Source organism: Psammomys obesus, unplaced genomic scaffold, assembly GCF_907164565.1.
Source record: "Psammomys obesus unplaced genomic scaffold, mPsaObe1.curated_primary_1811, whole genome shotgun sequence".
Lineage (NCBI taxonomy): Eukaryota > Metazoa > Chordata > Mammalia > Rodentia > Muridae > Psammomys > Psammomys obesus.
In genome coordinates, this window is record NW_026585504.1 from 16,728,633 (window position 1) to 16,735,731 (window position 7,099).

The window sequence follows — 7,099 nt, forward strand, 5'->3', positions numbered from 1 at the left end:
GGGCTGGGCCTGCAGATCCAAAGCTGCAGGGTCTCCACGACACAGGGCAACAACGGAATTTATGAGAGGAGTTCCGGTGAGGATTCCGTAGTGATAGTGTAGCAAAAGCCAGAGGCCTCGACCAGACCAATGATTCACTGCAATGAACATCTGCAAATAAAGATGTGTGGGCAAAAGCGTGTACTGTGTTGATACACTGCGACACACTACAGCTTCCACAAAGGGATGTTTTTGTTAATTTATTTACTTTAATTTTAAATTTTCTTTTGGGGGTGTTTACAAGAATAGAGGAATTCGAAGGGATGGGGAGATGAGTGGGATTGGGGTGGACAATGTGAAGTTCACCAAGAACAAAGTAAACAACAAACAAAATAAAAAAACCCAAACAATCAGAAAATACCTTAGCTGAGTAACTTAACAGAAGAAATTATCAGACAAGGGCTGTGTCTGATCTGAGACCTTAGTCTCAAAGGTTTTAGTTCAAGGTGGGCCTACTCCACTGCTTTGGACATGAGGTAGAAGAATATCATGACAGGTTGCAGGCGGAGGGAGGGAAGGAAGGATGTTCAGTAGAGGCGGCTGCTCACCTATCAATGGCTGGGAGGTTAAGAGAGAAAGAGGCTGGGGACAAGATATGCTCTTCAAAGGCAACAGGCCCCACCTCCTACCAATAACCCAACCCCCTATGAATTCATCAATAAAACCATGCATTGATGAGAGGTTACACCCTCATGATCCAGTAATTTTTTTTTTACGGAAAATTTTTAGAAATTTTATTTATTTATTTATTTATTGGAAGGGGTTTTGTATCACAGTATGCATGTGGCAGTCAGAGGTCAAGTTTTGGGGGTTGCTCCTCTCCTTCTACTGTGTGGCTGACAGGTTCAAAGTCAGGCCATCAGGTTTGGCGTCAGGCTCCTTTAATTACATGTATTTAGTGTGTGAGGTGGGAGTTTCTGTTTTCTTTGGAAACTCAGCTGTGTCATGTGAATATATTTTTTGTTTTGGTTCCAAGTGTGGGATGTGGGAATGTTTGTCCCCCTCAGAAAACAGCCCCCATAAAAAAGGCTCATGATGTTTGTCAGCTGGAAACTACCTCATTCGAGGGGCATGATTTTTTTTGCCAGTTGGAAAACATCCTGGTGTGGACTCTGAGAAGGGATAAGTAGAAGCCCACGGACAGTGAGACAAGTTTTTGCATCACTAAGGTTTTCATCGCTTTGCTGGTTCTCACCGAGAGAAATGCTCCAGAGAACTTTCCTGATTCACTGGAGTCATGCCGGATGGGCGGAGTCTTTCCGATTTTGCTGAGTGGTACCACCACTTTTGCTGTTTGCTGCTGCTGCTGCTGTGGTTGGCTGCTTTGCTGATTGACTGGATTGCTGGTATCTTGATGACTGAGACTGAAAAGAACCCAATGACCCTAATCAGCAGGAAGTAGCTAAAAGAGGTTCATAGCCCCTTTCCCTACTCATCTCCTCCCTAAATGGGGGGGGGGGGTTGGAAGGGAGGTAGAACTGTTTAAGAACCTTAAATAAAGTGGGTGTTTGAAAAAAATCTAATCCCACATATATGTGTGCCACAGATCATGTACGGAAATCACAAGACAACTTTCAGGAGTTGATTTTGTTTTCTGAGATGAGTTTTTGCTCCTTCACCCTGTCTGGCCTGGAACTTGTTGTGTGGACAAGTTTGTGTGTGAACACTCAGAAATCCACCTGCCTGTGCAGCCTGAGAGCTGAGACCAAACTGGTGTGCCGCCACAGTAGCTCAGAACTGTAATGACTTTTTTTCTTTGAGATTCTATTTTATGTATATGAGTGTTTTGCCTGTGTATATGTGTATACCATGTGCAAGCCCGGTACCCTCAGAAGCCAGGAGAGGGCACTGGGTCTCCTAGAACTGGAGTTTGGTTATAAAAACTACCATGTGAGTGAGTGCTAGCAACCAAAGGTAGGTCCTCTGCAAAAGCAGCAAGTGCTTTCTGCCTACTTCACCATCTCTACCCCAGAACTGTAATTTTGTTTGTTTGTTTGTTTGTTTGTTTGTTTGTTTGAGACAGGGTTTCTCTATGTAGCCTTGATTGTCCTGGACTCTCTTTGTAGACCAGGCTGGCTTGGAACTCACAGCGATCCTCCTGCCTCTGCCTCCCTTGTATTTTTTTTTTTTAACCTAACCCTGCTGACTGGGTTGGACTGTTCAGACACAGAACATCTTTTGTTTTGGCTTCTGAGCATGTCTCCATGTCCTGCCAGCTCACCCGGTGCTGCAGCTGGCAAGGGGCAGGGCCAGCTCTCCTCCTCTCGTGCCCTCGGGGCCCGATCGCTGTGCCTTTGACACCGGGGCCAGTTCTACTGTGCTGCCCCTCAAGGTGCAGGGCCAGTGAGGGGCAAGGATAGCTCTCCCTCTCTTATGACCCCAGGGCCAGCTCTGGGGGTGGTGAGATTGCTTGTTTTTGTTTTGAGTGGATCAGGCTGCTGCCAGCTCACAGAGATCTGTCTACCTTTGCTTTGTTTTGTTTTCGAGACAGGGTTTCTCTGTATAGCCCTGGATGCCCAGGGAACTCTCTCTGAAGGCCAGGTGGGCCTTGAACTCAGAGATCCACCTGCCTGGCCTCCTGAGCGCTAAGATTAAAGGCATGTGCCCCTCTACCCCAGCTGTCTTTGCTTCTTGAGGGCTGGTTATAAAGACATGTGCAGCCACACGAGGCTAGTCCAGGCATTTTAATCACAGTGATGCGAAGCTGACTAACACTGGTTATATCACTCTGAGAAGATCATGTGGGACCCACACTACAAAAGTATCATTAATAAATGAAATGTCTTCTGGAGGAGAGGTTCAGGGTAAGACTCAGATGATCAGGTTATTCAAAGAAAGGACAAAACAGTAAAGATTGATGCAGAAGTTGTGGTACATCTACACAATGGAGTACTACTCTGCAATGAAAAATAAGAAAATCATGAAATTTGCAGGTAAATGGTGGGACCTGGAAAGGATTATCCTGAGTGAGTTGTCCCAGAAGCAGAAAGACACACACAGTATATACTCACTCATATAGACATATAACATAGGATAAACCTACTAAAACCTGTACATCTAAAGAAACTAATTAAGAGAGAGGACCCTGACTAAAACACTCAATCCCCATCCTGAAAGGCAAAGAGGATGGACATCAGAAGAAGAAGAAAACAGGAAACAACCTAGGAACCTGCCACAGAGGGCCTCTGAAAGGTTCTGCCCTGCAGACTATCAAAGCAGACACTGAGACTTATAGCCAACTGTTGGGCAAAGTGCAGGGAATCTTATGTAAGGAGTGGGAAATAGTAAGATTTGGAGAGGACAGGAACCCCACAAGGAGAGCAACAGAAGCAGAAAATTTGAACACAGGGGTCTTCCCAGAGACTCATACTCCAACCAAGTACCAGGCATGGAGATAACCTAGAACCCCTGCACAGATGTAGTCCATGGCAGTTTAGTGTCCAAGTGAGTTCCATAGTGATGGGAAGAGGGACTGCCTCTAACATAATCTGATTGGCCTGCTCTTTGATCACCTCCTCCTGAGGGGAGAGCAGCCTTACCAGGCCACAGAAGATGACAATGCAGCCACTCCTGATGTGATCTGATAGACTAAGATCAGAAGGAAGGAGAGGAGGACCTCCCCTATTAGTGGACTTAGGGAGGGGCATGCGTGAAGAAGGGGGAGGGAGGAGGGACTGGGGGGGAGGAGGGAGGGGCTTATGGAGGGATACAAAGTGAATAAAGTGTAATTAATAATAAAAAAAACAGTAAAGATTATTTTGTCCGAGGCTGGGGATGCAACTCAGTTGGTAGAGTGCTTACCTAGGATGCTGATGGCCCTGGGTTCAAGCCACAGCACCATATAAACTAGGCATGGCAGTAAACAAGTAATTCTACCGCAGGGGCAGTAGAGCTAGGAAGATCAGAAGTTCAAGGTCAGTCTTGGCTCCATGACAAATTCAAAGCCAGCCTAGAATACGTGAAACCCTTTCTCTCCTTTGTTAGATCTTTGTTTTATGTGTGTGTGCATGCCTGTGTAAGTCTGTGCCATGTATGTGCAGGTGGCCATGGGGACCAGAAAAGGGAATTGGATTTCCTGAGCTGGAGTTACAGGTGATTATGAGGAAGTACTCTTAGCTAACTGAGTCATCTCTTCAGGCCTGTGAGACCATTTCTTAAAAAAAAAGAAAAAAAGAAAAAAAAAAAAAAGAAAGAAAGAAAGAAAGAAAAAGAAAAAGAAAAAGATTGTGGGACCAGAGAGAGGGCTCAGCATTTAAGAGCACTGGCTGCTCTTCCAACGGACACAGGTTCAGTTCCCAGAACACACATCGTGGCTCACAACCCAGGGGGTCAGACACCTTTGGGTGTCTAAGAGCAGACATACATGTGATACATACATACATACATAGAGACAGACACACACACACATATAAAAATACTCATACACATGAAATAAATCTTTTTTTTTTTTTTTAATTTCAGGACGATTTTGCCTGGTACAGAGGAGATATCATTCTAACTGAGAAACTGGCTTTAGAGTGTTTGGAGGAGTTTTAGGTAGAAAGCTGAGACAGTGAAGTACAAGAAACAAAAGTAGAATCAGTGGATGAAAGCTTTAGGGAGGCTGATTACTACTTGGGTGTTCGGGAGAGCTTTCTATCGAATTCTAAAAAATGGACAGTGGGCTGCCTGTCACCGAGGGGCTTCACATAGAATGTCTGGGAAGGGGGTTTCTATCGTAGATGGGACGTTGGATCAGGCAGTCCCAGAGATGCCAAGTACTGAGGATGGAGTCTAAGTCTTCATTCGAGATAGGCAAGTGCTGTGCTACTGTGTTGTGTCCTCGAGACCCTTAAAGCTTTTTCAGAAACAGAGATTTATTTTCCACCCGTCTTATTTTGACTTTGAGTTTTATTTTTTTTTATTATTTTTATTTTTATTTTTAGTAGTGTGTGTGTTTATAAGTGTGTTTGTGTGTTTCTTGCTACCTCTCTGGTCTCTGCCTCTTCTTACTTCCTCCTTCACAGCCCTCTCTCTTATTCTTTCAGCCTGTGGTTGTCTCCCTGTCCTTGTAGTGAGTTCTCTGTCCTCCACCTCAGATCATTTGGTTTTATTCAGCCCAAAGTCTTGGGTGGCTGGGCTCTCACTTTCTTGCTTCTTTGTATTCTTTGTGCCTCTAACTATACTCATCTCTGTGTTGTCCGATGAATAGGTCTCTGACTGGATATGGTTTTTTTGTCTGTCTGTCTGTCTGTCTTGTCTTCCCAAAGGTCCTGAAACTCCAGAGCTTCTTGTGAGAGGGCTTTGCTGTTAAGAGTGCTTGGGGTAGCCACCCAGGGTGCTGATAGAGATGGCCACGAACATTTCCAATCCAGCAGTCGTCATGGTAACAGCTGGGGCGGGCCAGGCACGGGGATGTGCAACCACACAGGCCTGACCTTTCTGTGGGTGTCAGGTTTGAGTGGGAGCTAGCTGAAGCAAAAATACCAACAAGGCTTCCCTGTGGCCTAGCCCTCAGGGCTTCTGGGTGGGGCGAAGGGAGCAAGTGACAACTCGGCCACCTGGCAGAGAGTGAAGAGACACAGAGGTATTGCCATAGCCACCTAGGGAAATGTGGGAAGAGGGGCACACACACACACTGGCACTAACAACCCCTGCTGGGAACTGACCCTCAGAGGGCAATGAGCCACCATTCCTGGAGGCTCAGCTCTAACCTTATCACACAGCCCCTCCGGTGGGTGGGTGCTTAACGCCAGTGCTCCATAGAGAGATCAAGTCTTCACTTGATCAAGTGCCACTTTGTCCATGTTTCGAAAGCCTTTACGGCCCTAAGAAAAATATGCTAAAATTAAAAGACCCAAAAGATTAAAAAAAATAGATATATAAATGCAAAAGTCCAAAGATTTTCAAAGTGAAGGTCATGGAAGTCCCACATCTCTCAGAGCTCTGTCTCAGGTGCTTCTGATGTCTACCGGGTTAAGAGAGAGGGACAACTGCCAACTGCTCTGACAAGAGACAGGAAGTCTAACCGGTTGTATGGTGAGTGTGAAGGGGACATGGTCTTCCAGGCTTTCCCCCATCTCCTACCAGTGAATAAGTTTTCTTTCTCCTGTTGGGGCAGACATGTAGGCACCATAATGAGGTGCCTGAGATGTCCTGAAGTCCCTGAGGAGGAGGCAAGAAGGCTACGAGGGACTTTTTGGTAAGCTCCATGGAGAACCCAGGTCTCTCGTGGGGATCTATTAAGTCACACTCAGGAAGAGATCTCAAGCTTTCAGGGACACAGTGCTGTGGAACACAAGGCCACGGGCTTGGAGTGGACAAAAAGGTCTCACGGCTTAGTGAAAATGAACACTGAAGAAAGGTGTGAGGGGACGTTCACCAGGCAACGGTAGGTATTTCAGACAGCAGACCAACAGAAAGTTTCACAGGAGTACTGCCTCTTGCCATCCAGGGACAGGTAGTCATTGGGAGGGAAAGGGACAGCAGAGCCAATGGCTTGATGTCAGCATGCTTCAAAAAAGCCATCTGGTGGCTCACACCTCTAACCCCAGCAGGTGGATCTCAGAGTTCAAGGCTAGCCTGGTCTATAGAGCTATAGAGTGAGTTCCAGGACAGCCAGGGCTACACAGAAAAACCCTGTCTCCAGGTCTGGGGGGTAATCATCTGAAGTGAGAGCAGATTGTATAGAGGTGAGAATGGTCCTGGAATTAGCTAAGTCCCAACCTTTTCTTTCTCTGACCCACAGGTCCGGAGCCATGAATTTCTGGGAGGGTCACCGTTCCCTAGTTTTGTCCTTAGAGAACTGGCTGTGCGTCCTCCTGCCTCTTCCTGGAGGTTCTAACAACCTTTGTTCTCTCCAGAGCTGTTTGTGGAAGATGGGAGGGTATGGAGACTCTGATGCTCCCCTCAGCAAGGCCTAAGCTTTGGGATGCATGAACCTTCTCGCTCACTCATCTCCTAATGTCCTTGCTTCCCTACAGGTGGCAAAAAGTGACCCTGAGCCATGCTTGATTCTCTCCTTTTCAGATCCACCAAATAGCCTTCCTCCATCTCTGATCCCTCCTTTTGGCTCAGCACC